Here is a 19791-nt window from a genome sequence, read left to right as displayed (position 1 = left end):
CACCACATCACTTCAGCATACTTCAAAAATACTCGGAGCATTATTCCTTTCCCTTCAAAATTAATAAACAGCCATAAAATAAATATAATACAAATGCAGGTTTATGCGCGTGGCTAGGCTTGTATTACATTCATTTTACGGCTGTTTATTAACTGTCAAGGAAAGAGAATTGTAACGATGCGCCCCAAAACGCATCATTCCCGGCGAACATCAGCCGGATGCCGCCCGGCCGAGCACCCGCCGGGCGAGACAAGGCACGGTGTGCCCTTTTTAAATTGTCAATCTCGCGTATCAGTCCGCAAACGGACTTAGCGCGGCAACCGACTCGAAGCGCCGAGCGGTGCCGAAAACGGCCGAGAGCCACCGAACGCAATCGCGGCGTCGAGGCGCCGTACTTCCCGAACGCTCCACCGCTCTATCCCGGCGCGCGCGATTGCCGTCGCGTATACCCCCGCCACGCCGACACGTCACCGCGGGCGTATATAAACCGAGCAATGTTGCTAGGTTTTTAGATTCCACCGTGAGCCAGCAAACCGATCCGACCGATTCCGCTGCTCACGGATCCCGAAATCCCACAGTCGAACAACCAGGAGGTAGAGAGTATTCTCTGCCTCTGCCGAGTGAAGTATCTAGGCGGTTGACTCGAAATCCCATACGAACACCTGTGACACCGGAGTGAACCAGGGTAAGAGAGTTCTTCTCTTACTCGCCAAGGGTCTTGGCCACCCGGTGCCGCCTCCCGCCTACACGAATCGAGGCGCCAGGAGATAGAGAGTACTTCTCTATCTCCGCTAAGGGTCTTAGCCGCTCGATATCACGCCCAATCGCGATATCCAAACCTGCGATACCGCGTCACCCGCGCCGAAATACCTCAGCGAGCCCGCACGCCCGCCGATCCGCGAAACCCCGCGATCTCCGTGCATCATCGCTTTACCAGGCGTCCGCACGCTCTGTGATACCTGTGTTGTAACCGCGTCCGCGACCTATTACACGTATCTTGTAAACCGCGTCCGCGACCTATTACACGTATCTTGTAAACCGCGTCCGCGACCTGTTACACGTATTCAGCGATTCCGCAATATCTGCATTTCACCGCCATTATAAACCGCGCCCGCGATCTATCACACGTAGCCAGCGACTCCGCGATCACTGTAATCCGACGCTATCGTAGCAACGACCGCGATCTTTTGTACATATTCGCCGCTCCCGCGAGCATCTCTATGTATTCACGCGTAATTGAATGAATACCTTATCTTGTTTTATTATATTTTAACCGAGTCTTGTGTCTTCCTCCGCGCCTACTCCGAACCCTGACCAGCCGCGAGCTAAATCCGCGCTTCGGAAGCTAGGTTGTTTTAGAATAATGCTCGAAATATTTTTAAAGTATGCTGAAGTGATCTAAAGTGTTATTTTATGCAAATATTTTTTATTTGAAAATAGCATTCAAGAATTCTCAGCCTGTTATTTCACGCCTTTGACAATCTCACAAGATGTTAGAAAGAGTCCTTAAGAATCCCTTTTTTAAAGAATATTAAGAAAAGTATTAAACGTAATGTGTTTTTGTAGAAAAATCGGCGAATACCGAAAAACCCCACATGGAAAAGAAAATCGATGCTGTGGATTCTGTTCGCGAGATTAATAAACAAAAAGGTATAAAATATCACAGAATATAAAAAAAAAATAATACAACCATAATTAATCATTGTAGGAACTGATGCTAAGTTTATTTTTAAAAACAAACGGACCAAGCCGTTTACTGAAAATCCTCAAATTACGGACCAAAACTTGCAGTTGAGAAACAAACTCTTGGTGTTACAAAAAAAATTATTAGTGCAAGAAATAAAAGATAAGTCAAAAATTACGAAACTGACAATCGAAAATTTAAAGTTGGATGCGCAGATTAAGAGACAAACACTACAGAAATTCAACACGAAGTTCGAAATTGACGAGAATGACGAGAATGACGAGAATGACGAGGTTAGGTTATTGATGATGATTAGTAAGTATATTTTCATGATAATTCGCACAATATATAATTCGTGTAGTATAATAGATTTGTTAACATGATACTCTTTATTTGCAGTAATTAATAATGGACCATATGGCACCACTTGGAATAACCGTTAGGCAAGTTCTAGTTGCGTAATCTACAAAAAATAAGAGTGATACATTTCTGTAAAGTGCCAAAGAAGTTATGTGATATTCCGTAGAATAGATTATATATAAAGAAGAGATTATATATAAAGAAGCTTTGTAAGATATTACATAACAAAGATCAGATACAAAAAAGTTATTTTTAGTTTAACCCGTTGTGGTCACACCTCCTAAAAATAACGTAGTGGTCACACGGGGTCCAATGGACCCCACAACAGTTTCCATTTGCGTTCTTTTTTGATGTATCGACTCAAACCTTGAACTGGAATTAATTTATGACTTCCTCTTGATAATCCAATAATTTAAAAAATTTTTTTATGTTGAAAAAACGCGAGAAAAAAATTTTTTTTTCGATAAATTTGATTTTTTTCACAAAAATATTCATCAAAATTTTTTGAGATAGAGTAAAAAAACTTTGTGCGTTTTACTCTCAAAATAATATACTTTTAAGAAAAAAATAAAAAAAAAAGCCTGGGGTCCACTGGACCCCATGTGACCACAACGGGTTAAAACATGAATATTTTTAGTTTAAAACATGAATATTTTATACTTTCGTTAAATTTAGCATTAAATTTACCTTGAAAAATACTCATCAAAAAGTTACTTTTAGTTTAAAACATAAATATTTTTAGTTTAAAACACACACATGAATATTTTATACTTTCGTTAAAAACATTAAATTTACCTTGAAAAATACTCATCGATGAGTGCTTGTCTGACATTATTATTTCCCATTTGAACTTCCCGTTGATTCCAGTTGCCATTTCCAATTTCCTCGTCAGGTAAATCTACATATGCAGGAGGTTCTTCTTCGTTTTTATTTCTGGCTATGTTGTGTAGAACTGCTGTAGCTACGATGATGTCTTGCACAGTCCTTATTTTAACTCTCATACCTAAACTTAAAACTGGAAATCGACGCTTCCAAACTCCAAATACCCGTTCAACAATATTCCTTGTTCGTATGTGAGCACTGTTGTAACTATTTTCTGCTGCAGTAGTTGGATGCAAAAGAGGAGTAAGAAGATATTTCTTGATTGGATATCCACTATCTCCAAGTAATATTCCCGGACGAAACTCGCCTTCTTCTAATCTTCGGCGTAGTCGACTATGTTGAAAGATTGTAGCATCATGAACAGAACCCGGCCACCTAGCCACAACGTCAATAATTCTCATATTGTGATCGCAAACAACTTGGGTATTAAGAGAAAAGAATCCTTTTCGATTTCTAAACTCTTCTGCGTGTTTACCTCCTAAAAATATTTCTTATGAATGTCATTGCTTAAAAGGAGTAAATAAGAATTCAAAATTATTTTGTAAACTTAATGTAAGTACAATAAATACAGTATTCTCAGTTTACATAGTTTATATATTTTGTTACAGTTCATAATTTATATTTCATAGTTTTATAAACTCACCGGGAGATTGTATTCTAATATGGGTTCCATCGATGCATCCAATTACCCTTGGAAATTTGTACATATCATAAAATGCCTGTTGCGTTGTACGAATTTCCACATTAGATTGAGGCATATTGATCATTGTTGCTGATAACGAAGCTATGGCCATGAATACTTTCGCGATGACTCGGGACCCACACAGCATGATATATTTTTTGTGAATCATTTTTTGAAATATTTTAATAAAATATTTTAACAATCTTTTGTAAATATCTTTAAAACATTTTAAAATATTTTAGGAAAATATTTTACAAAAATATTTTTTAAATGTTACGCAAATATTATAAGAAATATTTTTATTAGACTAGTATGAAATATTTCATGAAAGATTTAAAAATATTTTAAAAATGTATATAAAAATATTTTTAAAAATGTAGGAAAAATCTTTTACAAAATATTTTTGCTATATATGGCAAATATTTTATACATTTTTTTTTATCAATTACGATATCTTTCATAAAATAATTTAGAAATATTTCAAAAATTCTCCATTAAACATTTCTAGCAATACGTCAAAAAAAATTTTTTTTTTAATTTTACAACAAATATTTTGGAAATCTTTGAGTAATATTTGTGCATTTTGAACAAGTAAATTAAAAATTTTATACTTATATGCCGTTTTTATATTCACTATATAGACATCACAGACGCGCGTTTTGCGCGCGCTATTTAGTTTTTTACTATTAACTTTTTGACAATTAACTGTCAAAATATGCAATGGGTGCGTTTAGCCGATACTCCGCTAGCCTAGCAATCGTGAGCAGTCGCTCGTTATTCCTCTCCTTTTAATCCATTCGGTCAAAGGAGAGGAAACGAGCGACTGCTCACGATTGCTAGGCTAGCGGAGTATCGGCTGAACGCAGCCAATGACAGCCGCTCACGAAGTTAGCGCACCAAGAGAAGAGACCAATCGGCATTGCGGAAAAGATGAGTTAACAATAAACTTCTAGACTTTCGAGAATGATCGAGAGATGCGAGTATCGATTTAACATGCCATTTGTAGACAGGATTATAAAGCATATCGTATGCAGCAGGCGGGGATCGAGGCATCGGCGCTTAATAAAGGTTGTCCTTAAACTTGAAACTCGACCATCTTACAATAGTTATTGTCTTCGTGAGCATTAATTATGGCAAATATATTGCGCCCGTGGCTATAAAAGTGCTAAACAAAAAGATAGTACGGACACAGAAAGAAGAGATTCGGCGATTAGCTTCCGAGCCAATAATTGTCTGATTAATATTAAGTATATAGTAAGTATAAAATATATATACGTATATTATAGTTATATATATATTTTACATTTGTTTTAATTTTTATTAACCTAACCTCTTTTTATACAGGTTTAAAATTTATTGTTTGTGCTAAGCGAGTTTTTAATTCTGCGCTGTTCTCAAAATAAGGTAATAATTAAAATTATATTTTATCATATTTTCTTGTGTAATAAATCAGAATGCCAAGAGTACGGAAAGGGGAAATAGCTCAAAGTAAAAGGCAAATTTATCGTTTAGCAAAAGAACAAAGTGTACTTCAGTTACAAGATATTAAAAAAGAATTTGCTATATTTAAAAAAAAATTAACAATACATAAAGATGTAGATAGTGATATTGATATAAATATAGATTCTGATAATAATATAAATATGTTAGAAAATGTAATAACAAGGGACACAAATCCATCATAGACTGAAGTTAATGAAATTCATGTTGACAATAAATTTGATTATGTTGATCAGTGTTTATCTACTTATAAAGATGACGATGCCACAAGTATTGCTAGTTCTATCACTTATCGACACAGTAATAGTGACGCTGATAGTATTTTATATTGTAGTTCTGATAGTAGTGTACATGATGAGCATCAACATTGTGATGATAATTTATTTGATTATTTAAAATATGCAGTCAGCGCAAAATGAAAAATTCCCAAATGAAATTAAATATTGGGCAAAACAATTCAAAATTCCTCATAATGCTATAAATTCATTGTTGTCGATATTAAATAAAAACACTAACACACAATTTCCTAAAGATTCCCGTACTTTATTAAAAACGCCAAAATCAACTAATGTTATAAATATGGATAACGGACAATATTGTCATATAGGCTTAACAAATGCCATCAAAAAAATTATTGAAAACCGTCTTATATTAAAACATAAATTTTCCACTGTAAATCTATTGATTAATGTTGATGGTGCTCCTATATCAGATAATTCTTCAGAAAAAGGCGTTTGGACAATTTTATGCAAAGATTCCGAGTTAAAGAGTGTACAGTGGGGAGCATTAATGAGTTCCGTTACCCGGTGAGCTACGGTGCAGAGCGGTGCAGGCGAGCGCGCTACGTTACCGTCACGGTCGATAAAAGGTTCAAATACAGAACCGCGAACGCGTAAAAATGGTCAGTCACGCTGTATTGCTCGCGCGTGCATTTGATTAAAAAAACATTTTTAATACAATTTAATGCACACAATTAATACGTATTACATACAATATAACAATCATAGATGATTATGTAATTATAATTGTATTGTGCATCTGTAACTAATATTCCACCGACTAAGTATGTGTTTACTGGAATAATATAATTATAGATCATATGATAATTATAATTACAACATAATTACTTATAATTATTTTATTGCATATGAAAAATTATTTCGCGATATTTTATAATTTTTACGATGTCGTATTATTTTCAGTATCTTATTTATAAGTAAATAAAATATTAAAATTAAAAGCTAAGTAATGTTACGGCCGATATTCCGAGCAATATTAAAGTATTAATAAAAAGCTAGGTATATATACATTTTGAATTATAATTATCGAGTCAACGTTTCGACTTGGTCTTTCTCAGGGCATTACATTCAAACTTACAAGTGATATAAATAAAAATAATAATAACTGTTGAAGTTCACATTATCAACACTGAAAATTATAGTCATCGCCGATGGAACGATTACGACACGCAAAAGAAATAAGGTCAAAGTCAACTTCGAATTAAACGCCGTTACAGACTACATAATTACAATAATTATTACCGATTACAATAAATCCTGATCTGAGTTGCAGCTGACAGAGATGCTAATTTCGTGCATTTTCCGTATATTTTAAAAGGGGCAATCCTCTGTATGATCCTGGTATCAGCCATGCTCAACGTCGGAAATTGTTATGTCCGATATTAAATGGAAGTAGAGATCGGTGTTGCGCCAAGAACCTTTGAAATATACAGAAAATGCACGAAATTAGCACCTCCGTCAGCTGCAACTCAGATCAGGATTTATTGTAATCGGTAACAATTATTGTAATTATGTAACCTGTAACGGCGTTTAATTCAAAGTTGGCTTTGACCTTATTTGTTGCTAATTTGTTGCTCGCAACACAAGTGTAAATAACAGCGGAAAATCTCAGCGTGCGGATAGTCATAAGAGTAAAGTATCAGAAAAGAATTTGGTGCTCGTTTAAATTTGCTACTGGCGTATTGTCTGAATTTGTTGCTCTCGATATATTCAAGTTCCGAATTTGTTGCTTACAAAATAAGTATAAACAATAGCGGAAAACCTCAGCGTGCAGCTAGTTACAAGAGTAAAGTATCAGAAAAGAATTTGTTGCTCTTTTAAATTTGCTACTGGCGTATTGTCTGATCTTGTTGCTCTCGATATATTCAAGTTCCGAATTTGTTGCTTGCAAAATAAGTATAAACAATAGCGGAAAACATCTTAGCATGAAATTCAGACAATACGTCAGTACCAAATTTAAACGAGAAGCAAATCCTTTTCTGATACCTTACGCTTATAACTATAGCTACACGCTGAGGTTTTCCGCTATTGTTTATACTTATTTTGCAAGCAACAAATTCGGAATTTGAATATATCGAGAGCAACAAGATCAGACAATACGCCAGTAGCAAATTTAAACGAGCAACAAATTCTTTTCTGATACTTTACTCTTGTAACTAGCTGCACGCTGAGGTTTTCCGCTATTGTTTATACTTATTTTGTAAGCACCAAATTTGGAACTTGAATATATTGAGAGCAACAAATTCAGACAATACGCCAGTAACAAATTTAAACGAGCACCAAATTCTTTTCTGATACTTTACTCTAATGACTATCCGCACGCTGAGATTTTCCGCTGTTATTTACACTTGTGTTGCGAGCAACAAATTAGCAACAAATAAGGTCAAAGCTAACTTTGAATTAAACGCCGTTACAGGTTACATAATTACAATAATTGTTACCGATTACAATAAATCCTGATCTGAGTTGCAGCTGACGGAGGTGCTAATTTCGTGCATTTTCTGTATATTTCAAAGGTTCTTGGCGCAACACCGATCTCTACTTCCATTTAATATCGGACATGACAATTTCCGACGTTGAGCATGGCTGATACCAGGATCATACAGAGGATTGCCCCTTTTAAAATATACGGAAAATGCACGAAATTAGCATCTCCGTCAGCTGCAACTCAGATCAGGATTTATTGTAATCGGTAATAATTATTGTAATTATGTAGTCTGTAACGGCGTTTAATTCGAAGTTGGCTTTGACCTTATTTCTTTTGCGTGTCGTAATCGTTCCATCGGCGATGACTATAATTTTCAGTGTTGATAATGTGAACTTCAACAATTATTATTATTTTTATTTATATCACTTGTAAGTTTGAATGTAATGCCCTGAGAAAGACCAAGTCGAAACGTTGACTCGATAATTATAATTCAAAATGAATATATACCTAGCTTTTTATTAATACTTTAATATTGCTCGGAATATCGGCCGTAACATTACTTAGCTTTTAATTTTAATATTTTATTTACTTATAAATAAGATACTGAAAATAATACGACATCGTAAAAATTATAAAATATCGCGAAATAATTTTTCATATGCAATAGAATAATTATAAGTAATTATGTTGTAATTATAATTATCATATGATCTATAATTATATTATTCCAGTAAACACATACTTAGTCGGTGGAATATTAGTTGCAGATGCACAATACAATTATAATTACATAATCATCTATGATTATTATATTGTATGTAATACGTATTAATTGTGTGCATCAAATTGTATTAAAAATGTTTTTTTAATCAAATGCACGCGCGAGCAATACAGCGTGACTGACCATTTTTACGCGTTCGCGGTTCTGTATTTGAACCTTTTATCGACCGTGACAGTAACGTAGCGCGCTCGCCTGCACCGCTCTGCACCGTAGCTCACCGGGTAACGGAACTCATTAATGCTCCCCACTGTACATGTTGTAGGTATTTATCATGGAATTAAAAAACCTCAGGATCCAAACGTTTTCCTGAAAAATTTTGTTGACGAAGCAGTAGTATTAATAAATAATGGATTTACACACAATAATGAAATTTATAACGTAAGAATTCATGCATTTATATGCGATGCACCTGCCAAATCATTTATTTTAAATACAAAATATCCTAGCGGCTACAATAGTTGCAGCAAATGTCTTATTGAAGGCGAATATTATAATTCAGTTTGTTTCCCATTAGCAGATCGTAAAAGCTTAGAGATATATTGCAATACACATTTACGAAGTGATGAAAAATTTAAAAATTTAGAGTACAATAGAGATTATCAACATGGCTCAACCATTTTAAACTTATTGCCTTATGTAGGCTTAGTATCAAACGTACCATTAGATCCTATGCATTTAGTGTTTATTGGTGTAATGAGGCAAATAATAAGGCATTGGTTGGGAAATAAAGGACGTAAAAAAAAAAGTTATAAATCATCAGAAACGCAAATTGAAAAAATTTCAGACAATTTGGAAAAATTGAAATATGTTTTACCTTTTGATTTTAATAGACGTTCAAGGTCTCTTTCTTATTGGAAACTTTGGAAAGCCACAGAATTTCGTCATTTTTTACTGTATTTCGGCCCCGTAATTTTAAAGGATATTGTAACATCAGATGTTTATAATAATTTTTTACTGCTTTATGTTAGTATCTCGATTCTTACAAATTCCATTTTAGTGTTGGATTCTAGAAATATTCAGTATGCAGAACAACTGTTAATACTTTTTGTAGAAAGTTTTCAAAAAATTTATGGCAAAGGAAATGTTACATTTAATGTGCATAATTTAATACACCTACCTAAGGATGTTAAGAAGTACGGTCCATTGGAGGCTTTCAGCGCCTTTCCATTCGAAAATTATATTTATTCTTTAAAAAAATTATTAAGAAAAAGTGACAAGCGTTGCAGCAAATCGCGAGAAGACTGGTAGAATATGACGAATGTATAACAGATGACATAAAAAATAATTTCAATGTAAAAGAAAATGAAATCAATGTTCAGAAATGTCACTATAACGGTGTTGTTACAAATACTCGGAAATATCACTGTCAATACAAAATTTTGACAATAAATTCGTGGCGTATTGACATTAGTGATGACAGAAATAACTGCGTTTTACTTACAGATAATACCATTGTTAATGTTCTAAATTTTGCAAAATATAAAAGTATTGTGTATGTAATTGGAAAAGAGTGTATACAAGAAAGTTATTTATATTCTCTGCCACGTTTTTCTAGTAGTAAACTAGGTATTAATGTTGTAACTGAATCAAATGTTATTAAAGATTGGCCTTGTGATATGATTCGTGCAAGTTTTTAAAATTTCGTATAAAAATGGATTTGTAGCATTTCCTATAATACATACATATGTATCATTATAATGAAATATTATATGTATAATAAATGTATAACACTACAACAACGTAATAATATATTTTATAATTTATAAATTTATTGCAATATTTGTAGTAAATTAATTTCAACATTTCTTATATATAATTCACAATATCCTTTAAAATTAAAAAAGGACTTGTTAATTGAAATCTATTTTTATTATACATATAAAATAAAATTAAATTATAAATTATTATTATTATTTTATTCAATGTAAAAGAAAATAATATAATATGCATAGAAAATATGAAGTTGTTAATTATGTTACATTATATATGTATACATTATATGTATAATTTTAAGAAGTTGTATGTTTTAATAATATAATTTTATCATATATTCAGATAATACTTAAATAGATAACTTTGTACAAAATTGTCATTTACAAAATAGTTGATTATATTACATTTGAAAAATGAAAGCCTTCGCTATCATTGAGGATGACGATGGAAAAAGAGTGGTTCCATCTAAATGGCTATCAGATGATTTTAAAACATTACAATGGCCTCCATTTGATGATAGCGATAAAATTCGTAGAGCAGTTATTAATCAGCATGATCCTACAGAAGACTGGGAAGTTTATCCAGTTATAAGATTTATTAAATCGAATGGTAAATATCTTTTTTTTTTAACTTATATATAAACAATGTATAGTAATAATATGCAAAAATAAACTTTGGTCTAGTAATTATAAAAAAGTTGACCTTTTAAATGTAAAATAAAAAATTATGAATTACTTTTCTTTTCATTCATCTATATATATATATATATATATATATATATATATATATATATATATATGTGAATCGAATAGTTTAACGACAATTTTTAGTACGCATTGACTACTTTGACGACTTCTGATTATTTTGACAACTGTCGTCAAAAGTGTAGCGGTCTATCAAATAGTTTGACGACGTCGTCAAACTAATTCGAAGCGCTGAATTGATTATTTTCACGACACTATATATTTTGACGACAATGTATATATCTAGTGAGGATATTAACGACAGTAACAAAAACGCTGTTAATAATGAAAATAGAGATATAAACGAGCTATAAACTATTTTCTCACATTTTTTATTTTTCTATGTTATAAAAATAGTTCAAACAATGTAGGCAATAATACATTACTCTCTTAGACAAGTCCAATTGATAAAAATTTTTTGACGACATTGTATATATCTAGTGAGTATTTTAATGACATCGTGTATATCTAATGGGGATTTTGATGACAGTAAAAAAAAGTGTTAATAAGAAGAAGAAAGATGTGTGTAATATACACACAATGTAGGCGATAATACAATTTTAAACAAGTTCAACTAATATTTTTTTTACATTATATATATTTAGTGACAATTTTTACAACAGTAAAGAAAAACGTTAATAAAAAAAAACAAAGATGTAAACTAACTATAAACTGTTTTTTCACAACACCTCCACGGAAAATTCGACTTTCCATGCCTGTAGAGAGGGGCGAAAGCGGTCAATTTTACGCCAGGGCGGCATAGCGGGCGGAAAGTAACCACTTTCTGCCCTAGGGAGGAAAGTAAGTCCTGCTTGAAATTGACCACTCTCGTCTTTCTCTAGGCATGGAAGTCGAACTTTCCGTAAAGGTAGTATAAAAAATATCGTGTGCACCTCGGGGCGAAAGCTTTTTCAGACTCGTGTGATTTACCGCCCTCGCTTTCGGCTCGGGCGGCAAACTTCACACTCGTCTGAAAAACGCTACTTTCGTCCCTTGGTGCACAATATACTATTACATATTTCTTTATTTTCAATGTTATAATCTGTAATATACGAAAAGTTGTTATTAAATTATTGCGTTTAATCGGTAAAAGGACTTTAGGATCCCCTTTAGAAGATGTTGGAGTCATCTGTATTATCGATCAAGCACATTTATATTTTTCTATTTTTTTCGCTTTCTATATACAGATATTAAAAAATTATCCAAAGTAAGAGAAAATACGAGAAAATAAATAAACTAATTTTTTGCTTTGCTAAAATATATATGCAATATATATTCTATATATGTATATTGCATAAATGCTGATCTACATTATACAGATCGTACTTTTCTGTTTATTTCTCTTGTAAACTTTAAACTCAAACAAAAGGGTAAAACTCTACAATTAGGGCCTATACGAGAAATCAATCGGGAGGAGATAAATTTTATGATTTTATGTATTCTTGCCCCCAGAATCCGAAACTGTTGATAAGAGGTCGCTTGTATTTTCTAAGATATCGTCATGAAAATAAGAAAAAATGCGGTAAATATTTAGTATTAGGGAGTCACCCCCGATTTCCATAATTTTCAAATATGTTGTCAAGGACATGACTCTATAAGTAACTTTTCCTTATAACTTAATCGGCGGTCATTGCTTATTTAAAAGTTATGAACAAAAATAGTTTGAGAAATATAGCAGAGTTTCTGTCAGTGCTAAGGGAAGTAATTTACTGATATGTGTACTGTCTAATACCTTAGAACATATATAACTGGAAGGGGAATTGTCTCTTGACCCCCAAATTTTATCAACAGTTTCGGATAAAGGGGGCAAAGAATACATAAAATTTACCTCCTCCTAATTGATTTTTCGTGTAAGCCCTAATTGTCGAATTTTACCAACAAAAGGTCTTATAATATTCATATGTATTATTCAAATGTGGATAAATACTTTCAATTTGAATTATATACTTAGAATCGTTTGAATAATATATTTAGAATTGTTTATATCACGTAAAGAAATACACTAACCTAACCTTAACTTAAGTAACGGAAAACTATAATTCAAAAACTTTTTTCGGATTTTCATACCGTTTTGTATTTTCTTACAATTATTTGCGTAGTTTCTCTTATTTTGGAGAAGAATTTTTTATTCAGTATAAAAAAAGCGAAAAAAATAGAAAAGAACGATTGTGCGTTCAATAACTTAAATTAAATTAGGTTTTAAAAAGCATTATTTAATTATAAATTAAAATAATAATGATTATAACTTTCATAATTAATTAGCTTAAGCTGTCTGGTATTGCCCGTCGAGGAATCCATGAAAACATTTTATCCCTTTTCATCTCGTTAAGGGTCGAATTTCCAAAAATTCCTTTTTAGTGGATACTTATGTTATAGAAGGAATATATTCCCCGATTTCATATTTCTAGGTTTAAGGATTTGGGCTGGGCGTTGACGAGTCAGTCAGTCAGTCAGTCAGGACATTTGTTTATATGTATATATAGATATATATAGATTTTATTTTGAACGGTTATATAAAAATAATTCTAATATTATAAATGACCTATATATTTATTTATTTTTGTCGTTTTATATTACATCATAATAAATAGACTGTGATGATAACAGAAATGAAAATAAGATATGATCACGACATGGTCACTGTAATTATCTAGGGAATACAGATATTTCAACATTCTGTGGTAAACTTTCTCTCAATATTATCAAACTCTTCATATGTATACATATATATAGTCAATAGTAAGTGTCATTGTAAGTGCAACTTAATAATTAATTTTTATCTTTTTACATTACCTATATATTAATACTTCATATTTTATTAATGTACACACGCGGTCATTAATGCCACACCGAAAATTAGATGCGTTTTGGAAACTCACTCTGCGTCTCTTTCTAAGGGGGAAAGTTAGAAAGAGACGAAGAGTGAGTTTCCGAAACGCATCCATTTTTCGGTGTCCAGGTATTAATGACCGCGTGTGTACATGAAATATATTACTACCATTCATATTAGATTATAATAAAATTAATAAGCTGCGTTGATGATAATAGAAATATAAATAAGACTGATACACAAAACGGTGACTGTGATTATCTATAGGGAAGACAGATGTTCCAACATTCTGTAGTGAGTTTTCTTTTAATATTATCAACTTCTTTAAATATAGCTTCATATTGTAAGTGCTACATACATAGTACATTTATTTTTATTTTTCTCTATATAACATATTAATACTCAATATTTTATTGATAAACATGAAATTCATTCCTATTATTTTTAAAAATGATAAATTAAATATACTACGTCACTGTACATATACTGTGTATTCTTTGTTCGTAATAGTTTTGGTATGTATTCTTAGACACTTTTTAAAATAGTAATATAAATTATTATTTAAGATATCTCCGTGTTACAGAAGAAGCTTTAACATCATACAAAAATCAGAACATTAATGAAAAACGCAAAAGATCTAGTGAGTTTTACACTATATGTAACAGTTTGCTCTATTATGTGACGTTGCCTCGACTTCAATTTAAGATTGAGGTACTCGTTTGCTCGATGACGTGCTTTGTCATGACTGCACCATCACCTTTCGATGGCTAAAAGCCACGACACAGGAAATCTGGAATATTTCGTTGAGTTCGATGTCGTAACATGACATACGATGAAGATGTGACACCTAAGAACAATTTATAGATAAGAAGAGATAAAATCTATAAGATTTTACACACAAAGACCTTTATAAAAATACAAACCTTGCATAACAATATTAACATCCTTTATTTGTTCGCTTTGAAGATTACGAACTTTATTTAGTAGATACCAATTGATTCGTGTTGGGGTTTGAAGTCTTGAAGTTATACGTGACTTTATTTTTGTTAATGACGATCTTGACGTCTTTGAGAGACAGCGATTTGCTGTCCTTCATCAGCTTTGCTTCTACCTAATTCTATTTGGTGCCATCGACTGCAAAGAACGCAAATATAAATTTTTACAATGTAACATTTTTACATCATAACTATTAAATTTTATTACGTCGTGCATAAGATATGAGCAGTTACCTTAGAAAGGCATGACAAAGACCAATAACGCGCTGCAAGGTCCTTCGACTTTGTCGGGGAAGTTGATAATTGGCTTAATTTAAGTTGACGAGAATCTAGTACATTCGTACCTATTAATTAATATTAATAGGTACGAACCACTAAAATGCTGGCAGAACTGACTTCAATCAACTATGCACGTGCTTTCTTCCCGAATAAATTGTAGGTTATCCCATGATGCTTTATTGATGCGTTCAGCAAAGCAGTTCGGTGAGCGTTCAGTGATTCTTCGTTATGATTGGTTTCTACACTTATATCCAGACAAAAACCAATCATATTAAGAATCACTGAGCATTCACTGCGCTGGTTTGTTTGCTGAACGCAGCTATATTATCAATGGGTCTGTTCGCGTTGCTTGCACTTTTTGCACTCAGCATCTTCGCTTTCTCTCTCTCCAACGGCCGAATATATATTTATCTCATTTCAAGTGCAAAAATGTTTAGGGATTTCAAGCAACGCGAACAAGCCTAATTACAATGCAGATTGCGGTGATATAGGCCGGTATTCATAGACTATATTTCCATCGAGGGTTCAAATCGGGTCAGAGTCAGCCAAGTCAGCCAATAGCTATGCTGGTTACAATTGCAATTAGGTTAATTCCGTTATAACCAGCATAACCATTGGCTAACTGGTTGACTCTGACCCGATTTAAACCCTCGATGGAAACATAGTCATAGTCGGTTCTTATATTTAAGGGCCGGTCTATAATGGGTGTTGTAAGTCGTAAGTCGTAAGGATTGACCAATCACAGTCAATTATTTTTCTCAAATTTAACTGTGATTAAACAATTTCTTAAGACTTAGGGCTTAAAACACCGATTGTAGATCGGGACTAATGGACTGTGATTGATCAATTCTTACGACTCATGACTTACAACACGCATTGTAAATCGGCCCTAAGACCGTTTTAAGTACAATCTTAAGATGTTATTAACCAATCACAAAGCCGTATAGCATCTTAAGATATTACTTAAGACGGTCTGGAAATAAGATCTGATTATGAATATCGGCCATAGTTTGATTGGACGCTCTTCAATCTTTAATCAATCAATACGTAATCTGTGCACGTATTATGTTGAATTTTCATGGGCAGTAAAATGCTGCTCGCTGCTGCTGCACTTCACTGTCCATGAAAACTCACCTTTATGGTACTGTTTACAATGGATTTCAATCAGAATTATTCAATTATTCACTAGATTTCTATTGTATTTTCCATGGAAAACGGAGTAAATTCCGATCGGAATCCAGTCAGAACAGTTTCATAATATATGCCCTAAGGGGCGGTCTATAATAATAGGTGTCGTAAATCGTGAATTGAATTGACCAATCACAATCTATTATTCTTCTTGCGGTCAAAGAATAATGAACTGTGATTGGTCATCTCTTATAATTTATGACTTACGACACTCATTGTAGATCGGCTCTAATACTGGCTTTAGTCCTAGTCTACAATAGGTGTTTTAAGCCCTAAGCGCTAGTAAATCCAAACTGTTATTTCCTTAGGAGAGTATTTATAGTCGGGTCTTATTCAAGACTGTCTTAAGCCCAGCCTCTGTGTTTGGTTTATGACATCTTAAGATTGTATTTAAGACGGTCTTAAATATGACTACAGTTTACATGGCCCGATTTACGCTAAAATTATAACATTAATAACTACTGACGTTAAATGCCGTGTAAACGTTCATTTACAACGAAGTTACTACAATCGATGTAATAATTTCGTCGTAAAAGAGCATTTATACGGTATTTAACGTCATTAGTTATAACATCAATGTTATAACTTTGGCGTAAATCGTGCCATGTAAATGAAGATGCGCCAAGGATCACGTGATCGTAATATTCTGCTAATTGGTCAGAGTCCATCGTATCTGATTTACAAACATGTAATGCTACCGATAATTATTCAATTTAAGTGGGGAGCACACACTTCTGCATAACGCATAATGCGTTAGCATAAGAAAATTGATTGGTCCATACACATGTGGATAAGAAAATAGACCAATAAATTTTCTTATGCTTACGCATTATGCGTTATGCAGAAGTGTGTGTTCCCCGCTTTAAAGGCCATCGCACACAAAATGCATAGCTTAGCATAAGCGTAACATAAAACCGCTAAACCAATGAGCATCCAGCATAAAGTCGGTATATTAATTTACATAAGATGCTCATTGGCCCAGCGTTCTTATGCTACGCTTATGCAGCCTATGCAATTTTGTGTGCAATGGCCTTAAAGCGGGGAGCACACACTTCGGCACAACGAATAATGCGTAAGCATAAGAAAATTGATTGGTCCATACACATGTGCATAAGGAAATAGACCAATCAGTTTTCTTATGCTTACGTATTATGCGTTGTGCCGAAGTGTGTGCTCCCCGCTTAAAGGTCAATCCAGACAAATTTGCATAGGTGCATAAGCATATACATAAAGAAATGGATTGGTCTATTTCCTTATGAACATGTATATGGACCAATCAATTTTCTTATGCTTATGTTTATGCGCTATGCAAGTTTGTTTGGATAGACCTTAACCCCATCAACCTTGATATCAATAAAATTATGTCCATTGGACGCGTTTTTATACGAAACAAAAGAATCTGGCAGTAAAAAGTGTTGCTCTGTTCTGCGAAGCAAAATATTAATCGTTAAAGTTGATGTCTGTTTAGAGGCGGGATTCTGTAACTCTTTAACGACAGTTTCGGTATCGTTGTGCAGTTTTTTTATAATATTTAATACCTGCGCAACGATATCGAAACTGTCGTTAAGGAGTTATATACAGACATCCGCTACAGTACGGGGATTCTCTAACTTCTTAACGACAGTTTCGGTATCGTTGCGCAGGTATTATATATAATAAAAAAGCTGCACAACGATACCGAAACTGTCGTTAAGGAGTTAGAGAATCCCCTTACAGGTTAGAAAATTTGTCATGCTCATATTGCTACACTTCGTCAGTATAAGTGCCCATCTACAATAGGTGTTTTAAGCCCTAAAGGTCTATCCAGACAAACTTGCATAGCGCAATAAACATAAGCATAAGAGAATTGATTGGTCTATATACATGTGCATAAGGAAATAGACCAATCCGTTTCGTTATGCATATGGTTATGCACCTATGCAAGTTTGTGTGGATATAGCTTAAAGAGGGGAACACAAACTTTTACATAACGCATAATACGCATAAGAAAATTGATTGGTCTATTTCTTTATGCACATGTATATGGACCAATCAATTTTCTTATGCTTACGCATTATGCGTTATGCAAAAGTCTGTGCTCCCCGCTTAAGCCTTAAGAAATTGTTCAATCACAGTTGAATTTGAGGAGAATAATTGATTGGTCAATTTCTTAGGGCTTAGAACTTAAAACACCTATTGTAGACGGGCACTAATAGATGTGCCAGAAGCAAACGTAACCTTGAGCAATCGTTAACTTTAACGATTAATATCTCATTTCGCGGAATAAACCGACGCTTTTTCTTCCATAGAGGATTCATACTGATCTCGACATCCAACACATGATAAAATAATATCCAATAGTAGAATTTGTCTCTTGGAAATAAAAATATCGCTAGCTAGAAACTCTAGGAAGCGAGTTCTCTTATTAAATTTTAAAACACTTGACTGTGATTGATTAAGATGCTTACGATTTAACGCTTATAATTTAACGCTTATAATTAAAATTTTTGTACGTGTGATAGCCTTAAGAACCCGGGCACATAGAAAAATTTAAGCAGTAAAGGCCATTGCACGTAACAAAGCCTTATGCTGCGTTCCCACTATACGCGTCGCGCGTCGCGTCACGACGCCGCGTCGTGAGTTATCCAATCAAAACGTTTCATTTTATGACGTCATTTCCGACGCGAGATCTTGTCGGAAATGACGTCATAAAATGAAACGTTTTGATTGGATAACTCATGACGCGACGTCGTAACGCGACGCGCAACGCGTATAGTGGGAACGCACCCTTAGTCATAATCGTAAGGCCGTAAGAAAATAGACCAATCACAGTCGATTATTCTCCTTGAGCTTGAAGAATAGTCGAGTGTGATTGGTCTATTTTCTTACGGCCTTACGATTATGACTAAAACTTTGTTACGTGCAATGGCCTTAAGGAAATCAATGGTACTGATTCGCTACTGCCTGCGTTATATATGTTTTAAGTTCTGTGATTTGTCAGGTCGAGGGTCGAGGGCTACGACCATCGTATATCGCTACGCCATGTTATGTACTTTGGCTCTAATGTGGGGTCTACAATGCGAGTCGCAAGCCATAAGTCACAAGAAATTGACTAATCACAGTCGAATTTGAGAAAAATAATCGACTGTTATTGGTCAATTTCCTACAACCTACGACCCACGACTCGCATTGTAGACCCAGCATTACTGCTTAAGTTTTTTTTATGTGCCGGGACCCTTCACAGTGCGCACGATGTATGACCAAGCGAGATATTAATCGTTATAGACTACGTTTACACGGCCCGATTTAAGGTGGAAGCACATAAAATTGCAGGAACCATAAGCAGAAAGCAGAAGCCATATGCGCTTGCGCTATGGTATCTGTAGAGCTCTACAGATACCATAGCGCATGCGCATATGGCTTCTGCCTTCTGCTTATGGCTCCTGCA

The 19791-nt window shown here is 33.8% G+C and overlaps 1 long non-coding RNA gene across 1 annotated transcript; it reads right to left on the bottom strand.

The window, feature by feature from the left end:
• Window positions 1–14248: 14248 nt before the first annotated feature.
• LOC139813719 (uncharacterized) lies at window positions 14249–15318 on the bottom strand. The gene is made up of 3 exons (XR_011732224.1): window positions 15132–15318; window positions 14826–15036; window positions 14249–14749 (listed from the first exon to the last, which is right to left on the bottom strand). It is a non-coding gene; the product is annotated as an uncharacterized lncRNA (long non-coding RNA).
• Between the last annotated feature and the right edge of the window lie 4473 nt (window positions 15319–19791).

Source organism: Temnothorax longispinosus, chromosome 5 (genome assembly GCF_030848805.1).
Source record: "Temnothorax longispinosus isolate EJ_2023e chromosome 5, Tlon_JGU_v1, whole genome shotgun sequence".
In the NCBI taxonomy this organism is placed as follows: domain Eukaryota; kingdom Metazoa; phylum Arthropoda; class Insecta; order Hymenoptera; family Formicidae; genus Temnothorax; species Temnothorax longispinosus.
The sequence above is the reverse complement of the archived record's forward strand: the minus strand, read 5'-3'. Positions and strand labels throughout refer to the sequence as shown.